A 21,696-nucleotide genomic window follows, 5' to 3' on the forward strand; every position below is an offset into this window, starting at 1 on the left:
CAAGGACAATGTCTTCTTTGCTTTTATACTAGACAGAGTAACAACCAGCTGAGCTGAAAGAAATAACTTTGTCCACTTCTATGGGGCACAGTTCCTCCCAAAGCACTTGCCAAACTTAAAAATAGCCAGATAAACCACTACCTGAATCACCCACGAGTGTGAGCTCACCGACTAGGTCAAAAATCAGCTGCTTTAAAGGACACCAGGATGTCTGCTCAGCTACTGAGAGCACTGGGTAAGACTGTCATTTGTTGCTACTGAGGGTGATGATGATGGTGGTGATGATGGTGAACATGGTAATTATGGTAATGATAGGACACAGAACATAAGTTTTCAAATGCTGCTGATTAATGGAATCACCTGTGAAACTTTTAAAACTACAGGTTCTTGGCCCCCATCTCAAATCTACTAATTTTTGAATCTCTGAAGATAGAGCTCAAGTTTTGTTTTGGTTTGGTTTTTGCTTTCTTTATTATTTTTTTAAGTGTAGCCATTAGGATTAAAACTGAAGTGACAGGGTTTGTAAATAGTGTCATGATTAAGAATTCAGGCTTTGCGGAAAGACTGGCTGGAGACTAATCCCAATTCTAACACTTATGGGCAAAATCCTTTTGCCTCATCTATAAATCCTTTTCCACATCTATAAAATGGAAATGCTATTACTATCTACTTCAAAACATAGATGCCTAGGAAAGTAAGTGAATTTTTAAGAGCATGTTAGTTAACTCCAAAGATAACAAAAAGTTATATGTTGAAGAAAACAATGCCAACCAGGCCTTCATAATAATGTAAATATTACATATGTACTTAAACAAAAATTATGATATAAATGTGTGATTATGTTAGGAAGCTGTGAAAATGAAAAATGGTAGAAGTGGGGCATGTGTAATCACAATTGCTAAAATTGATATGTCAGGAAAAAGCAGTATCTAAGTACATCATTTAGAAATAAACACTAGAAGTATTAAAGTTGAAACTGGCCATTTCTGGGTAAGGGGTAAGAAGAGAGGGAGAAAGGAAGAAAAAGAAGGAAAGTGTTGCAGTTTTCCATATTTGCTTTGTAGTGCTGCTTTATTCATATAATGTAGGTATGTTGGTTTGATAAAAATAAAAGTGAATTTTAAAAGATCACTCCTAATATGTATAATATTGGATCTTTATATACTAGGGTTAACAAAGTTTTTCAATTTACCAAAATTTGCTTTTGAAAAAACTTATAATACCTCCAAACTGTACCACCAAAATGTCCAGTTATTGAAAGTCTACTATAAATATTTACTACCTCCCTGACATACCATAAGTCTTAGAAAGACATCTGTTGAACTAAACTGAGACAGGAAGAAATATAAAGAAGTCCCTTTGTGCAATTAAGGTACAGCAGGAAAGAGACAGCACCTTTGCTGGGGGTAATTGAAGTAAATCTCAAGAAGGATGTAGGCAAGGTTAAGGGAAACCAAGAGGGGCAGTCTAGTACCTTGGAGTTAGCAAAAATAAGACCATTACTACCCCAGTCTTAAATGGGAAAGGGAGCAGTTACCAGATGGTGGAAAAAGTATACCTGTAGAAGAGAGGCCCTCCACATGAACTGTGCCCTTGCTTAGAGAATACAGACAGCAACTGCCAACCAGTAATGCTCAAAGGAAGGTAGGGAATAATATCCCAACTTTGCCTTCTCAGATTTTCACCCAGTGCCTTCCAAAGAGCAAGGGAGAGCAAAGGAGCAAGGGAGCCCAGAGAATGCTGATCATAGAGGTTAGCCTCCTGGACTACGGAGTTTTCAGAGTAGAGAGAAGCAAGAGGCACAAATAAAAAATATCCAGCATAAGCACTGTATACAGAGTTTGGTTTTTATTTTTCTTTTTAATTTACTTCCTTTCTTCTTCAGCCTCATAAAACAAGCCCTGAGATTTTTCTATCTGTTTAATAAATATATGTGGCATAATAATAGTAATAATAATAATAATAATGCATTGATATTATAAGCACTTTACAGTTTGCTAAGCACTTTTTCATACATTATCTTTATGGCATCTTCAAAATAGCCCTATGCTAGGTAGTAGATAGGGCGAGGGTTACTCTGATTTTATAGTTGAAGATCCTGAAACCTTAAGCAGCTGGCAAGCAGCAGAACCCAAATTATTGATAGAAGGCATGTTTCCCAACACTTCAGCAAAGGCTCTTTCCACCATACAATGCTGTTGTGCTACTTATTCACAGGAGAACAAAATTGATGTCCTGTGAAAAAATCATTAACCAGCTTTATTCTTGACACTGCACAAAACACAGAAGCAGTCAACAAACAAGACACAAGGGGAAATAGAGCAAACTTGGCCACTCCATTCTCAGGAAACCACAAGCAATGCCAGAGAAAAAATTAATTGAGTTTTCAATCACATTTTACAGGTCATTGAAAAGAAGGTGTTCAGTGGGACAAGAAAAATGTTGTAAAAAGGAGTAAAAATTCAGGAAAAAGTAGAAAAAGACTTAAAGAGTTTTGTTTTGGGATGCTGGGGTAAGCAGAAAGAAATCTCAGTCCCATCACAATTCCATGCCACAGAAATTGGAGAGAATGACTTCTCTGACAGACTAAAAGAATAATCCAAAGGATCAATAAATCCAGAAGCTGGTTGTTATAAAGATAAACAAAATTGACAAGCTTTTAAGAAGACTCATCAAGAAAAAAGAGAGAGGACCCAAACAAACAAAATCAGAAATGAAAGAGGAGGAATTACAATTGATACCACAGAAATACAAAGAGTTGTAAGAAATTATTATGCACAACTATATGCCAAGAAATTTGAAAACCAGGGTGAAACGGAAAAGTTTTCAGAAAAAATATAATCTTCCAAAACTGAATGAAGAAGCAGAAAGCCCAAACAGACCAAAAACAGCTGATGAAATTAAAGCAATAATCAAAAAACTCCCTGAACACAAAAGCCCTGGACCAGATGGTTTCATAGGAGAATTTTAGCAAACATTTAAGGAAGAGCTAATCCCTATCCTTCTCAGACTACTCCAAAAACTCCAAGAAGAGAGAAAACTCCCAAACTCTTTTTACAAAGCCAGAATCATCATAATTTCAAAACCAGATAAAGACACAACAAAGAAAGAAAACTACAGGTCAATATTACTGATGAACATAGACACTAAAATACTCAACAAAATATTGGCAAACCTCATTCAGCAATACCTTAAAAAGATCATGCACCATGATCAAGTGAGATTAATTCCAGGGATGCAAGGATGGTACAATATTAGCAAATCAATAAATATAATACAAAACATAAACAAAAGGAACATGATCATATCAATAGATGTGGAAAAAGCATTTGATAAGGTAATGTACCCATTTTTTGATAAAAACACTCAGCAAAGTGAGAGTAGAGAGAGCATACCACAACATAATAAAGGGATATATGAGAAACCTACAGCCACCATCATATTCAATGGGCAAAACCTAAAAGCTTTCCCACTAAGATCAGGAACTAAACAAGGGTGTTTGCTTTCACCACTTCTATTCAGCATAGTATTGAAAATCCTAGCCGCAGCAATCAGACAAGAAAACGAAATAAAAGGCATCCAAATTGCAAAGGTGGAAGTAAAACTGTCACTGTTTGCAGATATTATAGTGTACCTAGAAAACCTTATAGATTCCACCAAAAATATACTCAACTGAATAAGTGAATTTGGCTAAAATCAGGATAAAAAGTTAGTAGTCAGAAATTGAAGGCATGTGTATACACTAACAATGAAATATCAGAATCAGAAATCAGGAAAAAAATCCCATTTGCTATAGCAACAAGAAAAACAAAACAACTAGGAATAAACCTTACCAAGGAGATAAAAGACCTATACTCAGAAAACTACACAACACTGAAGAAAGACAGGAATAAATAGAAGCATATACCTTGTTCACAGACTGGAAGAACTAATATCATCAAATGTCCATATTACCCAAAGCAATTTAAAGATTCAACACAATACCTATTAACATACTAATAACATATTTCACAGACATAGAACAAATATTCCAAAAATTTATATGGGACCATAAACCAACCTGAAAGCCACAGCAATTCTGAGAAAGAAAAACAAAGTAGGAAGGATCAAAATACCTGATATCAAACTATATTACAAGTCTACTGTAATCAAAACAGTCTGGTGCTGGCATAGAACAGACACATAGACCAACTGAACAGAATAGAGAGCCCAGAAATAAACCAAGTCTGATTTGATTCCAAAAATCATGCAGCAGCATAAAATAGAGTAAAACTAGCCTCCAAAAAATGGTATTGGGAGAACTGGACAGCTACATGCAAAAACATGAAACTTGACCACCAACTTACACCACACACAAAAATAAATTCAAGGTGGATAAAAGACTTAAATATTAGTCACTACACCATAAAATCCCAGAGGAGAACATAGGCAGGAAAATCTCAGATATTGCACACAGCAACATTTTCACCAATATGTCCCCTACAGCAAGGGACATAAAGGAATGAATAAACAAATGAGACCTCACCAAAATAAAAACCTTCTACATAACTAAAGAAACCATCATCAAAATGAAAAGGGAATCAACCCTATGGGAAAATACATTTGCAAATGATACCTCAGACAAGGGTTTGATCTCCAAAATATACAAAGAACTCACATGACTCCACTCTAGGAAAACAAACAACCCAATCAAAAAATGAGCAAAGGACCTGGACAGACACCTCTCCAAGGAGGACATGCAGAAGGCCCAGAGACATATGAAAGGATGCTCAGCATCACTAGCCATCAGATAGATCCAAATTAAAACCACAGTGAGATACCACTTCACACTAGTGACAATGGCCATCATAAACAAATCGACAAACAACAAATGCTGGAGAGGTTGTGGAGAAAAGGGAACCCTAGTGCACTGTCAGTAAGAATGCAGACTGGTGCAGCCACTTGAGAAAACAGTATTGAATTTCCTCAGAAAACTAAAAATGGAATGCCTTTTGACCCAGCAATACCACTACTGGGATTACACCCTAAGAACACTGAAAAACCAATTCAAAAATATCTATGCACCCAAATATTCATAGCAGCACAATTTACCATAGCCAAGTGCTGGAAGCAACCTTAGTACCCACCAGTAAATGAGTGAATCAAAAAACTATGGTACATTTACACAATGGAATACTACATGGCAGAGAGAAAGAAGGAGTTCCTACCCTTTGCAACAGCATGGATGGAACTGCAGAGCATTATGCTAAGTGAAATAAGCCAGACAGTGAAAGACAAATACCATATGATATCACCTATAAGTAGGATACAATCAACAAAACAAAAAACAAGCAAAATATAACCAGAGACACTGAAATAAAGAACAAACTGACAGTAACCAGAGGGGGAGTGGGGAGAGGGATAATGAGGAAATAGGGAAAGGTCATCAAGGAACATGTATAAAAGACACATGGACAAAGCCAAAAGGGGTAGGATCGAGGGTGGAAGGTGGGGATGGGTAGGATGGGGGCAAGTGGAGCAGTGAAAATGGAGACAACTGTACTTGGAAAACAATTTTTAAAAAAGTCAAACCAGGACTAAATCCATATCTGTCTCCAGAACACTAATTTAACCAAGGATTTTCATTGAGAATAGAGGAAATGAATTTTACTGGTATGAAAAACCCTCCATGAGGAATGTGAGTACCATAACCATACCTAAAGATCTCAAGGTTCTGAATGTTGCTGCCTAATCACTAACTCTGATAATTAATGAGAATTCTTTTTCTAAGTTTTCAAGTATGCTTTATTCCAAGATGTGGTTCGTTGGTCCAAAGATATATTAGTTACATGGCTAAAAATAAAAATTATCTACTTCTTAAGTCAGTTTTTCTTCACTAGTGCCCAACCATTGCAGGAAAATTCCAAGCCAACTACCTTTCATGCACCAGACTTAAGTTATCCCAAAGCAAATCATCAAAACAGTGTTTTATAGCTCATGTTTTGATTATTCAAAAAAGTTTTTCTCCAATTTCCCTGTAAAATGCTTTTTCATCCTCAAAATAAACATTGAAAATTCAACCCCAGAAGTAGATTTGTCATAAAGTTAGGAATAACTTAAAATATAAGTAAGTCAAATGGCTTTTCAACTTTAACTAAAGTGGTCATAGTCATGATTGCTATAATAAAAATGGCATTAAAAAACCTAAAATTGTCAAAAACATAATTGATGATGAAAACAAAGGTAAAATTACGGTATATTTCATCTTGGCCACCAAAGACTCTCGATGAAACGGCAGCCCTATAATTCCCCAGAATGAATTCTTTAAATTAAAATACTTCATGCAGAACAAAAATTAAACAATGAATCAAAGAACAATGCTATACAGCAGTATGCGTATAAATATACCTAGCAAAGAGGAAACAATTACATTTTTCCATGTAAAAATCAACTCAATTGTAATGTTTCACAGGAGGCTGAGTAGGTACTTTTCCCATTGCTGGGAACTTGGAAATTCATTTCCTATAACTCACTTAAGGTCCACTGTGACTGGGTGGAATGAAATTAGCTACACCAAACTGGCTGGCTTTCTTCTACAAAACTGGCTTCTCCACACAACTGCACAAACTGACTTTCATGATAAATTTCATCCAACCCAACTGAAATGCCACTCTGCATTTCATTTTAAATGCTTTATCTGGCCAGCTGGTTTTATTTAACTATTGACCAGAGGTGGTACGAGTGCACTCTTTATCCACCTGGCATTAATCTTAGTAAACTTAGCTCCACTGAAATACCTTAAATGCTGTGAAGAAAGCAAAAGTCAGCAAGCATACAACTGATTTTGGGTACCCTCAGCACATCATTTTATTTCCTCCTGCTCTCTGCTAACTATTGCTCAGCACTTCTGCCTATGAAGAAGAACAAGCAAGCGGTTAAGGAAGTTGTCCTGTCAACTATATCTTTAATCCAAGTGTTTAAATCTCTGAATAAAAGAAAAATCAATGTTGTAAAGGCAATGTTTGCCAAGGCCATGTAATAAATACACTTACCTTTACAGACTATTCTCAATGAATCCCCTTCTTTGCTGAGCTTCAAAGCTACAAAGACATAAAAATGAAAGCACTGAGTTATCTGCATAAAACACCAAACATTTTCTCTCCATGTCTCTAAGTAGAATTTCCATATGTTGTGGTGTATGGTTCAAGCCAAATAAACCACTTATAAAACTTGTGCCTCATATCTACCACACAAGAAGCCAATAAAAGACACTGTCATAAACTGAAAACAGCACACACATCTACTCAGTTGAAGCACACAAACCTAGCCAGATCTACACTCAAATCTTTCGGGATATGAATTCAACAGAATGGAACGGGTAGAGATGAAAATCAAATTAAACATTACACAGGACTCTCCCTCTGACTAAGCACTTTATTTTCTTACTTCTTTTAGTGTCATCTCTCCTGCACAGTCTATTTCCATTTCCCTGAAAAAGTTTAACTTGAAGGATCCCATTCCATGAGGAACATGGGGAACATGGGGATTTACATGAGGAACATGGTCCCTCCAATACAGACCTCACCACACGCCTAATGAGTACAGCAGTGCCCTTTATCCTTATCCCAGGGGACACATTCCAAGACCCCCAGGTGATACCTGAAACCACATATAGTACTAAACCCTGTATGTACTATGTTTTTGCTAATATACACAGTATATATTTGTTTATAGCTCAGAGGGGAGGTTTTCAGTTGGTGAGTTATCTCTAAGTAGAAAGTAGGAAGAGAAGTGAGGCCTGAGTTGATCCTTGAGGAAGTTCAACATTTAACAGATATGTTGAGAAGGAAGAATACCGTATAGGAGAGAGAATAGTTGCAAGAAAAGTAAAACAAAAACATTAAATGTCACAGAAAGGTCAAGTGCTATAAGTACTAAAAATGCCCAACACGAAGGTCATTGAGCAACTCAATGAGAACTGTTTTGTGGACTGATTGAGACAGAATTTAGTTTGGAGTTTGTTAAAATATAAGAGAAAATCACTAAAATGAAGGTAAATAAGGGCAATCTGGAAATGAAGGGGAGGAAAGAGAATAGCAACTACAGCAGGAAAAAGGACTGAAAGAGGGTTTCTTCATGTAGTTTGTAAACAGAAAAAAGAAACCTGAGCATGTGACAAAGTAATGAGAGGATCCAGCTGAGAGAAAGAAGCTGAAAGCAGAACAGAGGGAAAGGGCACTAAAGGTTTCCAGAAAGTCAAAAAGGAAAGGTAGGAGGACTGGTCTTAAAACAGCTTTGGCCGCACCTTAATCATATAAGACTTGAAACAGGCATGTATACTATGGTCTTAAATTATTGCTTTCCCCTTTATGTATTTTATCACCTTAATTAGTGTCTAAACACTTGAAAACCTATGGCCTTTATGGTTCAAACCAACCTCATCTTGTCCACTCATTGTGAGCCCCAGGTTCTAAACCAACACCAAAGAGTCATTCCATAAATACTTGTTGAATAAACAAGTGTGGATTCTACAGTCTTTGTGTATATCTCTAGTGCTTGAACATTTGTCCTTGTATGTGTGCTTGGTGTTCAATGCAAGAGCAGGCCAGGATCAGAAAACTCTTGTTCCAGTGCCAAAGCACCTATCTCTCTGGGCAAAAGTCAGTAAGAGCCACTCAAACTAGTACTTTCTTTCCCATGTTTGCCTTCATGTGAAAAATCCAACAACCTAAACTTCTGTAGGCCATGAAAATATTTTCACCTGAAGCTACGATGTGGTACACCACTTGCCATTCCCCTCATGCCTAACATTTTGTTCTCGAGCAGACAGACTCTGTAACCTTCATGTGATCTCCTGAAAGACATAGATTAGGTTCAGATGAATCCAAATAGGTTTGGACTTCAGCTGTCCGAAAAGACACAAACATGGAAGCAGAGCAGTATAGGCCAGTAACACACTGATTTGTCCTATTGGTTTTTCAGAAGATAGTCACTGAGAAAATGTTTTACCCACCCCAACCCCCTCACTCCATTATCCAGTCCCAGCTCCCTTAAAAACCATTCCTAATTTAAAACAACATCTTTCTCAAATATAGGAACATCTTTTGAGACTTATGTCAGTGAGACTTATCTTCTCCCAACTGAAACCTGTCTCTGGGAGCCATCCAACCTCACCTTATCTACAACAATACCACCAGGATCCAGGGATTCACCTACATTGTTGCTTTCTGTAGCCCTAGCCAGACTTGATGGACATATTCAGGGATTGCTTATTGACCTTTAAGTCTTTAACAATTATCTACATACCTAGGGAAGAAGCCCATTCCTCAGGAATGAACACAAGCCACAAGAATGAAGACACTGAATAAATTCATCCCTCTGTTTGGTTCTTATGCTATGGTCAGTGAGCTGTTACTGAAGACAAATTATTACAACATTCTATCAAATGATAGCCAATTTTCAGTAAGAGTATGCTCTTAAATCTTTGTCTACATATTGGTGAAAACCAGGCAGTTGGAAAACATACCCCTGGTTAAACCACCTAATGACGAATGAATGTTTTAAACACATGTACTTGAGAATCTGCATACCGATTTAAACCCTCACAAGAAAAAGCAGCAAAGACCCCCAAAACCTGACACTTCTCAGATATAGTCCTAGAAGTTTTATATCAATTTTTTATATAATTCTTATGGAGTATTTTCAGAATTAGTGAAACTCTGATATATTTAGGGTTCAGAGAGGTGATCAGAATAATTCTTAGTTTTGCTATTTACCTGTAAACTATCGATGTTGTCAAAATGTATGCAACAGCCTTTCCTAGACCATATGTTTGGCATAGATACAGAACACATCTGTCTTGTTCCTTTTTGGATCCACAGCCTCTGGCACATAAGGTACACTCAATAATATCTGCTTAATAAAGGAATGCTGAAGTTTACATTACTATTAAAATTGAAAACATTGAGAATTCTTAAGCTAGGATAAGTTTTGTTTTTTATGATTTTTTTTCCTTTTCTTATTTGTACTCTAGGTTTTCATAAGATATAAAGGTCTCTTTCTATGGAAGCCTACAGTTCTGTGACCTGAGATACACACACCCACATACACACACATGCAAACACAACACACTATCTCCACACCTGTTCAATGCTGTTATATTTGCCAGGCATTGGAAAAGTAAATTTTCCAAGTAGCCTGAACTCTGGAAAATCATTAGGTGACATCTGAGGAGAATACCAATCATCCAATAATTAGCATCTTAAAATTCAGAGAGCTAGAGACAGATCAAATTCCATGAAATCTCAGGGAGCATGACCTTGGCTGGGTTGGCGACCTCACTGTGAGGGGTCAGTGGCTTTGTTGGACCAGACAGACAGGACTGGGAAGTACCACGGCTGGTCTAATCCCAGGGGAGGCACTCTGACAATGTGACATTTGCACAGGGATGCACTACTGTGGCCTCAGTATGTTTTCTCAGAATGGGATGACATTTCAAGTCAGATAGCTCTGCTCCCAAAAGCACAGGCTGTCCCCAAACTCTAATATAACCTGAGACTGAGAAAAAGAGTGTTGTCTCAGAAAGAAATAGTGGTTGTGTAGACACAATGTTAAAATAATCCATTTTTAAGGAAGGTCAAACCAGATGTTCAGTGTTTAACCTCATTTGTTATCATGCCATCATTACATAGACCTCAGATAGCCTTATTCTGAAAACACTTCTCATTTGAGTAAAGGCCTGTTCCTGGAGCACCCACACTAGACACTCTTCAGAAATAAATGCTAAAACCAGTTACAAAATTGAGCTACCAAGTCGTGTGGAAAGTGACTGTCAACGCACTGTGTCCTCACCAATCCTCTACTGCCTGGAACTACTGTCCACATGCTGTCCATCCAAGGATGTACAGCCACTGGGCAACTATTGCCCCCAGCCTATCTATGGTCACCTTTCTTACATGGCTGACTGATTCTAAAGAAAGAAAGAGAGAGGCTGGAGAACACCAACTCCTCATTTGGTTTCTGTGGTTGCCCACATGACTTGGGGAGTGCATTCTTAAAAGAAGTTCGGGATAAAGGGCTGCCCCAGCCCTTGGGATAAATGTTGTGCCTCTACCACATGGCCTGCGTGTGCCTGTCTGAATACGTTCCCACCCAAAGCCAAGAGTGACTGCTCTGCCATACTGCTACACTACTGCAGGGTCAGGTAGCAGCCTGTGCTCCTCTGGCTTGGGGGCCAATGCTTAGATGGCGGATGGCCCTGCTATGTCACTGTGGCAAAGGAGTCTGATTGTGCCCTCCTCTGAACTCTCCATCTGGAAGATTCTCTGGCCTTCTTCCCTCTCATTTTTAATATGACAGACACTGCTGGACAGAAAAATTCAGAGCACACCAAAGTTCATCTTCCCTTCCCCGCTTCTCAGCTGGCATAATCACAAGGGCGGAAAGAAGTTGGCGTGGACCAGAATGGCAGGAATTAAATGAGGGTCCTTAACCATTGGACCACATTAGTCCTGCCTTTGAAGGTCTTTTTAATCAGTCCTTCTCTGCCTGGCATACCCACTTGCCTTTGGAACCCAGGGAGCTGGCCAGGTAAGATGCCACACTTACATCAAATATTCAACTAAATATTGGTTAAGCATGACAGCCACAAACACCTGCTGACTCACGGATCTGCAACAACAGTCAGTTTTGAGGTCTGGGCCCCAATGGCAAGATTCCTGTGCCCCTTTCTAATACAAACAGTTCTAGCAGCATTATCCTGAATGATATTCAGCCACCAGCTCAATTTGGAAGCAAAACAAATTAACAAACAGTGGCAGACTTACAGACAGGCTATTGAGCATGTGGACCAAAACAAATGATAAAAAGAAAAAGAAAGAGAAAAAGGAAAGGGTTGATGGAAAATAGGGGAAGGAAAATGAATACTGCGAAGAAAAATGAGGAGGGTTTTAGGACCAGATACCTCAGTCCTACAACTCTAAAATGAGTTGTGAACCTAACAGCCACTCAGGGGTGAAATCAATGTGGAAGAAATCACAGAAAAGTGACAGAGCAGTATTTGGGGAGGGGGGGAATTTTGATGCTGGGAAACACTCAGAGCTAGTAGTGAAAGAGATGCTATGTTAAGTAACATTTGAGAGGTTTCAAAAGACAATGAGTCTGAATTCTGTCCTATTTTGCACCTTTTGAACTACAGTGACACACCAATATTTGCTGTTTTCCTGAGAGGACATTGACAGATACAATGGCAACTCTGAATACATTTTTTCTTTCTGTATTCATTGTCTCTGGCCCTTATCCATGGACCTATTGCAGACTAAATTGGATTTTGGATCACTTGTACTGAGGTGCTGCAATTAATTAACAATGGAAACATAATATTTACATCCAGGCCTAACAACATCTGACATTTAAACTATTCTGCAGTCAGGAAAATTCCATTCAACAAATTTTCATTTTAATGAACATGACAGGCCACAGTTTACATGCTAGGCCAAGAAACAGAACAGAGGTGATCTCTTGGCATGTACTTTCAAGGCCTGGACATGCTGGAGGAGACACAAGCTGGGGAACTGTCAGAATAACAGAAAGACCAGATCCCCAGTTCTACCCAGACAGATCAAAGACACAAGTCCCCGCAAAAAAAACCCTAGTGTGAAAGTAACTGTCCCTGTTTCCTATGCAATCTCAAAGTTAAACACCTACTGCCCCTTATGAGCCACTGGATAATTTTTCTATCTTTGGGCTGTTGATATTTTCTTTGGGGTACTAAAATCCCTTAGTCCTCCCTAATTAAAAAGTGATAAACATTTTGCAAGACATCTAATAATCTGCAAAGTACCCAAGAGTTGGAACTGATGGAGCTTTTTCAGTTGGCACAAGACTGGCCTTCCATGTTTTTCCAGATGGTGTACCTCAGTAAGTGCCCAATCCCTGTCTCAAGTGACAGGCATTGTCAATATGATGCTGAAGCAGAGACTGTCTTTAAATGCTATCTTATTTTTGTGTTATACTAATGCAAGGACCTAACACTTTTGCTTGCTGCAACTTAACAGCTAAAGAAGTTTTTGTTTTTCTGGGACTCATTATTCAAGCAAACAGAAGAAAGTACAGATGAGGAGAAAATTTTCAACCCCAAAGAATAAGGTAAATTTGCTGGAAACCAGTGTCAGAGACCGGATCACCCAGCCTGATTTCCTATAGCCCCTCCGTGCGTTACTGGACTGAAGGAAACTTGATGTGATAGTGTGGATTTCTCCAAGCCGATCTCCACTACCCCAAAAACGTGGATGTAAAAGACAGAGAAAAAGATGAAAAATACCAAGAGAACAAAGCAGTTAGGGAGAAGCTTAAAGATGTGGGTAAAAAAACTAACAAATAATGTCGGTAGGAGCCCTTCTTATTGGAAAGGTCATATATTTCTAGTTCACATATCTAAAATACTTTTTATCCTAGCTTTTATATCAATTTGGAAGAATTTAAATAAAATTTCATTTTAAAAGCAAGACATTTGAAATATGGATTTGGTTCTTGGTTTCCAATCTCAGCAATTAAAATAACCACCTTCATAGTGATTTATCATAAAGCTATAGCTTTCAAAAGATTTTAAATGGTAACTATGTTCCATTTTGTTACTAGATATGGCCATGATACTAGAACATTAAGTCCTGAAAGGATATCAGCATTTCCACTCTTATAATCTAATTTAGAATCATAATGTTTGAGTCAAGTCAACATGTGTATAGAATGTGGACACACACACAGTTATAAAAACAATCACATTTGAGGACTTTACCTAAATTCCCTCCTATATAACACTATGAGGTAAGTATGATGAACACTATTATACACCGAGGAAAAGGCAGTTAGAGATAACTGACCTCCCTAAGAGGTGAAGTTCAAGGACATAGGCAGGTAAGTGGTAGGGTTAAAGTGCAAACCCAAGCCTGCCTCCCTCCAGGGCCTGTACTCTACACTACACAATGGCATATTGTAGCATCCACAAGGGAGGCAGCATGAAAGAATTGATTCCTTTTGGCAATAGCCAAAATATCTTAAATATCAGGTATAAAACATTTTCAGCCCACCAGATGCTTATATAACTTTGAAAAATCAATTTTCATGGAGCTGCTATAAGAAGTAACTTCATGTTTAATGTCTGGTTATATTCTTGAAAAAGTAGAGGCCTTATACAGAAAAGAGGTATTTCTTCAAGTCAGGAAGAAAAACAATACTCTACCTGGATTGAATTGAAAATGTTTGACAGAACACAAATGAATAGAATCTGTAATTTCAACATGCCTTTTCAGGAAGCATATACTAAAATGGTCATATCAAATTCAGAACACAACAGACTTAACATGCTTATTGTTGTAAACAAAGGCATGTGGTTAAATCAAAGTTCCATCAAAGCTTAATAGCCAAATTCAAGTGAACACAAAGTAAAGGGTTATATACTTTCTGAAGTTTCAGTAATAGCTAATTTAATAATGGTAAATGGAGGGTTATTGTTGATTCCTTTGCCTCTGTTTCATAAATTAGATAAAGCAACCTGGCAGTAACAGTACTTTAGAGTTTTATTTGACTAAGTGATTTTAAAGTTACCTCAAAATGTAACAGAGTCATGACTTCAATGACTACTGAATAGTACACCACATTAGTCCTTTTGACCAGTGTTAAGTAAAAAGGTTCCTGGGAACTAAAACTATTCTATAAAGCTCAATTTATTTCTACAGGACCAACCATTAGAAGGCAAATGTCATTCATACAGTATTATCTGATATTCCATTTCACCAGGGCCAAGCTTATAAAATATAAAATATTAGAGCAGTCAAGTGATATTTATTTCTTTTGATCCAAAACTCAGGAACAGTAGAATTTCTCTGGTTAATGATTTTTCATAGTTCATTTCCAATTTTCTACTACAGTTTATTGATCTGGAATACTGAAACAGTTTTCTTCCCTGGCTACAGAACACACAAGGCCTGTGCCCTGGGACCCTGGGATGTACCTCCAAACTAAATGGTGGGCAGCATCTCACCAGGAAGCTGAGTAGTGATGAGTGGCATTTTCCTTACTGGAAGAATATACTGGTGGAATGTTGGGCCTTCTGATAATAAGAAATACTTCCCTAGCCTTTGTCCTCAAAGACAGGGCTCGACACCTGCAGTTCTGAGAAACAATGAGTTGCCCTTCACAAAAACAGTCTATTTTCCTGCATTTTCCCCCGTGTGCCCTGATATGGTTACTTTCTATTACCCTGCTAGGCCAGGAAGAAAAACATCCCTCTCTCCATATTTCATTCACATAATAAGAATCTGCAAACTGTTCTGTATGACAGATGAGGACTGAGATGAAGCAATTTGTTCCACCTGTCAGCCTCCAAGAACCCACAGCAATGAGATACAATTGTGATGACATTACTAGAGAAGTGGGTCAAATACATGGTCACTTGAAAACAGAATATCAACTGTTCTTTCTACTTCAGTAATTTGATGCAGTGGTATACCACACCCCCACAAACACACACACATACAGAGAAAAAAGCACTTACTGCTATAACCATGTGCACACATGCACACACATGCAAATATTGTTTAAATTATTGTTCCCATAAGCCCTTAAGTGACTTTTTCAGCCTCTGACCCATCAGTCTTCAAAAGTTTATTAAGCATCTACAATGGGCAACTGAATTAGGTAGTGTTGAAAACAGACACAATCCTGCTTTAGCACTTATGGTCTGCGGTAAAAGACAAACATTAAAAAGACAATTAAAACTGATGTAATGACAGCTACAAGTGAAGTTCAAGATACTAACCAGGTCTTATGAGTCAGAATAAGTTTCCCTGTGGAAGAGACATTTAAGCTAAGGCCTCAAGTAGAATTAGTAGACAAGTGAAAGGTGTGGGGGAAGAATTTCACACCGAGGACCCTTCTCTTCAAATGTTCCTTTTGAAAAAAAAACAAGGCTTCAATAACCAGCAGAAAGTATAATGGAGTGAATGAAGCCGTGAAATCTACCACTGAGAAGCTATTATTTATTCCTTATTTTAACCTCTAATTTAAAAAATTAATTCATTTTTTAAAATTTTATTTTAATCATTGTTCAAGAAGTTTTCTCCCTTTTACTCCCAATCCATCAAATTAATTCATTATAAAAAACAGTTTGAAAGTATTGGCATGCATCAGTACTATCATGCCAAATAAGGGCACAATTTAATCACAATCACATCTTCTTGCTGGTAGATTTTGCTTTTATAAAATCTAATTTATCTTGAGTATACTGGTTAAAACCCATGGGTTATTTTTTTTTCTTTCATTAACTTTATTGCCAACATAAAGATAACATATTTTGGAGATTTTATTAATTTATTTTAAGAGGGGGGGAAGGAAGGGAGGAAGGAAGGGAGGGAGGGAGGAAGGAAGGAAGGAAGGAAGGGAGGAAGGAAGGAAGGAAGGAAGGAAGGAAGGAAGGAAGGGAGGGAGGGAGACATCAATATATGAGAGCTATGATCAGTTACTTCTTGCACACCCCCAACTGGGGACTGGGCCTGCAACCCAGACATATGCCTTGATTGGGAATCAAGTCGGCAACCTTTCAGTTCACAGGCTGGCACTCAATCCACTGAGCCACACCAGCCAGGGTTAGACAACAGTAAGACCTGCAGCACATACAACACCAAGGCCATAAATTTGTTCAGGGTACACATACATTAAAGTTAACACAAAGAGTTGGTAAATGTGATTTACGAAAAAAAAAAAGACTCTATAATGACTTGCCCCAAGGAGTAGAAATTAAGAAGAAAAAAGTTCTCTAACATTTGGTTATGAAAATCCTGATTTGTTCTTGCAGAAAATTGTTTTGGGTCATCATACATCTGTCTTGTCATACACAACTTTTTTCCATGGGTTCAGCAAATTGGAATGGAAAGCGGAAACTGGAGTTATTCATGAACATGCTCATGCTTTCTTCTAAACCCCAATGTGTGTGACATTTGGACTATTTTCTTTTCAAACTCAAAATCCATCCTCAGAACCATTAAAAATTTGCATTAGCATAACTAAAAGCTGAATTTGGCTCTGAAAACTCAATGACTGAGTAGGGCTACTAGTATGGGGAATTTTTTTAATTTTTATTTATTAATTTTAGAGAAATGGAGGAAGGGGGTGGAGGGAGAGAGAGGGAGAGAGAAACATCAATTTGTTGTTCCACTTATTTATGCATTCATTAGTTGCTTATTGTATGTGCCCTGACCAGTGATCAAACCTGAAAACTTGACATATTGGGACAATAACAATCTGAGCTACCTGGCCGAGGCCAAAAAAATTGTTTTCAATGTCTTTAGCTACTAATGACCGGCAATGACTTTAGCAGTTGCTCTAAAATGAACACAACCTAGGGCTACTTTAAAGAAATGTAGCACACAAACTATGAGAATTAACAGTCCAATTCTACCCTATTACTTAGATCTTATCTAGAGTTCAATCTGGAAGGCATATTTTAAGAGGAAAATTGGGCAAATTAGAAAGTACCTACAAGAGGACAACCAGAAGCAGGTAGGAGGATGATCCGAATTTCATATAATGAACAATGGAATTGAAATACCCAGGGAGATTCAGCCAGGAGAAAAGTAATGAAAGACACAAAAAATTGCCTTCATATACACAATCATTGATAAAGCCATTCCGTTTTATTGAACACTTTCTCAGTGCAAGGGAATGAAGATGCAATGCTGACTAAGAAAGCCCCAGTCTTCTATACTCACATGAAAGAGAAAATGAACTTTCCTGTGACACTTCACAGGATATGACATAAGAAGGACAAAGCACAGATTCTGGAATCAGACCATTAAAATCAAAGCCTGAAGTGGTTCACATATCCCAAAAGATATGCCTATCTGTGTCAAATCCCTGGAGCCTGAAAATGTGACCTTATTTGGAAAAAGGGTCTTTGCATATGGATTGAAGTTCAGAATCAAAGGTAAGGTCATCCTGGATTATCAGGGTAGACCCTAACTACAATGACCAGTGTCCTTATAAGAGAAAGGCAGAAGGAGAAGTGAGATAGAGAGAAGAGGAAAAGATACAGAAAAGGCCAAGTAAAGGGAATAGAATGCTGGCAGCCACCAGAGACTGGAAGAAGCAAGGAAGGATTCTCCCCTTGAGTCTTTTGGGAGCATACCATGTGCCTGGAACTTATGACATTAAATTCATTAAAAAATACACAGGAGATAATTTCTGTATATTTCTTATCCATCCCTTGGATAAGAATGGACCAGGTGCTGTTTTCCCAAACAAGAACATGAAAATATCTCCCTGTCAAAGGTAGGGGAGAAGGGCAGCCACTGGGTCTTCAAAAGAAGGTAAGCCTACCTTTGCAATTCTCTTGGACTCAAATTAGTTCAAACACTGCCAACTACACCCTAGGAGGCAAAGCCAAAATGTGAAACAGGCCAGGCAGTAGGTCTAGGAAATTAAGATACAGCTACCTCTTCCTTTTTTGGCAGAGCTGCAGGACTAGATACCATGGTTCACTTGGGTCTTGTTTGGCTGAAAAGACACAGATTACAAATAAGCCTAGACAGGAGAATAGATAAACTATGGAATGTTCACAATAGTCGAACCAAATAAAGGAAGGTACAGAGTAGTGTCTATTATATACTGTAAGAAAGGAAAGAAAATAATTTATATAAATATTTGCCTGTGTGTATAAAAATACTGAAAAGATGCAAAAGAATATAATAAAAGTGACTACCCTGAGGGGCATGGGGACAGAGATGGGGATATGGTGACAGGAACAGAAACAAACTTTCACTTTAAACCTTTTTGTATTGTTTTGATTTTTGAACCAGATGATTATATTACCTACTCAACAAATTTTAAGTCTATTAAAAATAAAAACCTACCTTTATTGGTTCAGGTCAAGATGGAGGTATAGGTAGAAACACCTTGCTTCCTTGCATAACCAAAAGAGGGATAACAACCAATTTAAAAACAATAAACAAACAGAACTGCCAGAAAATCAAACTATATGCAACTCTAACAATCAAGGAGTTAAAGAAACATTCACCCAGACTGGTAGGAGGGATGGAGATGAGAGACACGCAGCTGAACAGAGGGGACTCATGCAGCAAGGCTGTGGACTACGTGGGTGAGGAGGGGCTGGCTGAACAGGAAACTAAAGACTCAAAACTAGCTGTAAAATACAGCAGGGGTTGGACAGCAGGAGAAACTCCCAACTCACAGAAGAGTTTGTTGGAAAGTGGGGCTAGAGTGGAGTAAGTGAATAGTATTGTTTCCTCTCTGACCCCTCCCCTAGAGACAGTGCCACAAAGCAGCAAAGAAGGTTGCCCTGCCCTGGAGAATACCTAAGGTTCTATCCCCTTACAACAAAGCAGATGAGCCAAGACAAAGAAATATGGCCTAAATGAAAGAACAGACCAAAACTTCAGAAAAAGAACTAAGTAATGAGGAGATAGCCAACCTGTCAGACACCGAGTTCAAAACACTGGTAATCAAGATGCTCACAGAAATGGTTGCATATTGTCTCAAAATGAAGGAAGAAATGAAGGCTACCCAAAGTGAAATAAAGCAAAATAAACAGGGAACCAACAGAGAAGGGACGGAAACCAGGACTCAAATCAACAATGTGGAACAAAAGGAAGAAATAAACATCCAGTAGAATAGAATAAAGAAACAAGAATTCAAAAAAAATGAGGAGAGGCTTAGGAACCTATGGGACAACTTTAAACATTCTAACATTCGAATCATAGAGGTGCCAGGAGAAGAGGAAAAGAAATAAATTGAAATCTTATGTGAACAAATAATGAAGGAAAACTTCCCCAATTTGGCGAATAGACTTCCAGGAAGTCCAGGAAGCCCAGAGAGTCCCAAAGAAGTTGGACCCAAAGGGAACACACCAAGGCACATCAACATTAAGTTACCCAAGATTAAAGACGAAGAGAATCCTAAATGAAGCAAGAGGAAAGGAGAGAATTACCTACAAAGGAGTGCCCATAATGCTATCAGTTGATTTCTCAAAAGAAACTTTGCAGGCAAGAAGGGGCTGGAAGGAAGTATTTGAAGTCATGAAAAGCAAGGACCTACATCCAAGATTACTCTATCCAGCAAAACTTTCACTTAGAATGGAAGGGCAGATAAAGTGTTTCCCAGATAAAATAAAATTAAAGGAGTTCATCATCACCAAGCCCTTATTATATGAAATGTTAAAGGGACTTATCCAAGAAATAGATGATCAAAAACTATGAACAGTTAAATGACAACAAACTCGTAACTATCAACAACTGAACCTAAAAAATAAAAACTAAGCAAACAACTAGAACAGGAACAAAGTCACAGTAATGGAGATCACTTGGAGGATTTTCAGTGGGGAAGTGAAGAGAAAGAATGGGGAGGAAGGTAATAAGTAACAGGGAATAAGAAACATAATTGGTAGGCATAAAATAGATTGGGGGGCAGTTTAAAAATACTATATGAAACAGAGAAGCCAAAGAACTTATATGTACAACCCATGGACATGAACTAAGTTGGGGGGGGGGATGCTGGAGGGTGGGAGGGGCTCAGGGAGGAGGGGGGATAAAGGAGAGAAAAAATTGGGAAAACTGTAATAGCATAATCAATAAAATATACTTTAAAAATAAAATAAATAGAAAAAAACTAAAACAACATAGTTTTAAATGATAAATTTGAGGAGGGTCATTTGGTGATATACGAGTACATCAAGGACCTTAAAATTGGCATTTCCTTGGACTGAGTGACTTGATTTCTGAAAGAAATTTATCTAAGGAAATAAGGAGAGACTTTCACACACACACACAAAGATGTCCTGCAGAATTATTTGTCATAGTGAAAATTTTGAAAAAAACCACATGTGTAATAATAACCAAAGGAAAAATGGAATAGGCAAATAACTGAGTGATATGCAGTTGTTAAAAATTATATAAATACTCAATGATATAGAATAATATTCATAGTGCCTTTTTATTTTTAAATATATTTTATTGATTATGCTTATACAGTTATCCCAATTTTCCCCCATTGCCCCCTTCCATCCTCTACCATCCATTCCCTCCAGCAGTCCCCTCCCTTAGTTCATGCCTATGGATCATGCATATAAGTTCTTTGGCTTCTCTATTTCCTATACTGTTCTTAACATCCCCCTGTCTATTTTGTACCTACCAATTTGAACTTCTTAATTTCTGCATCTTTTCCCCCATTCTCCGCTTTCCCCTCCCAACTGATAACCTTCCAAATCATCTCCAAATCTATGATTTTGTTTCTGTTCTGCTTGTTTGCTGTTTTTTAGATTCAATTGTTGAAACTTGTGAATTTCTCACCATTTTAATGTTCATAGTTTTGATCTTCTTCTTTTTCTTAAGTAAGTTCTTTTAACATTTCATATAAAATGGCTTAGTAATGATGAACTCCTTTGGCTTTACCTTGTCTGGGAAGAAATTTATTTGCCCTTCAATTATGAATGATAGCTTTACTAGATAGAGTGATCTAGATTGAAGGTCCCTCCTTTTCATCCCTTTGAATACTTCTTGCCTGTCCCTTCTAGCCTGCAAAGTTTCATTTGAGAAATCAGCTGACAGTCTTATGTAGGTAAATATTTGTAGGTAAATATTTTTATAGGTAAATATTTGTTTTTCTCTTGTTGCTTTTAAGATTCTCTCTTTATATTTAACTTTTGGCATT

General features: G+C 37.7%; 1 protein-coding gene across 4 annotated transcripts in view; it reads right to left on the reverse strand.

The window, feature by feature from the left end:
* Positions 1-21,696, reverse strand: part of FHIT (fragile histidine triad diadenosine triphosphatase) — a 1,461,545-nt gene that overhangs the window by 1,419,111 nt on the left and 20,738 nt on the right. For all 4 annotated transcript variants that reach the window (XM_045832303.1, XM_045832304.1, XM_045832305.1 and 1 more), the window contains exon 2: positions 7,032-7,079. The gene's annotated coding sequence lies outside the window, so the exon portion shown is untranslated. The remainder of the gene's footprint in view (positions 1-7,031; positions 7,080-21,696) is intronic.

Source organism: Phyllostomus hastatus, unplaced genomic scaffold (genome assembly GCF_019186645.2).
Source record: "Phyllostomus hastatus isolate PE091 unplaced genomic scaffold, TTU_PhHast_1.1 phas_contig_16, whole genome shotgun sequence".
Taxonomy (NCBI): Eukaryota; Metazoa; Chordata; class Mammalia; order Chiroptera; family Phyllostomidae; genus Phyllostomus; species Phyllostomus hastatus.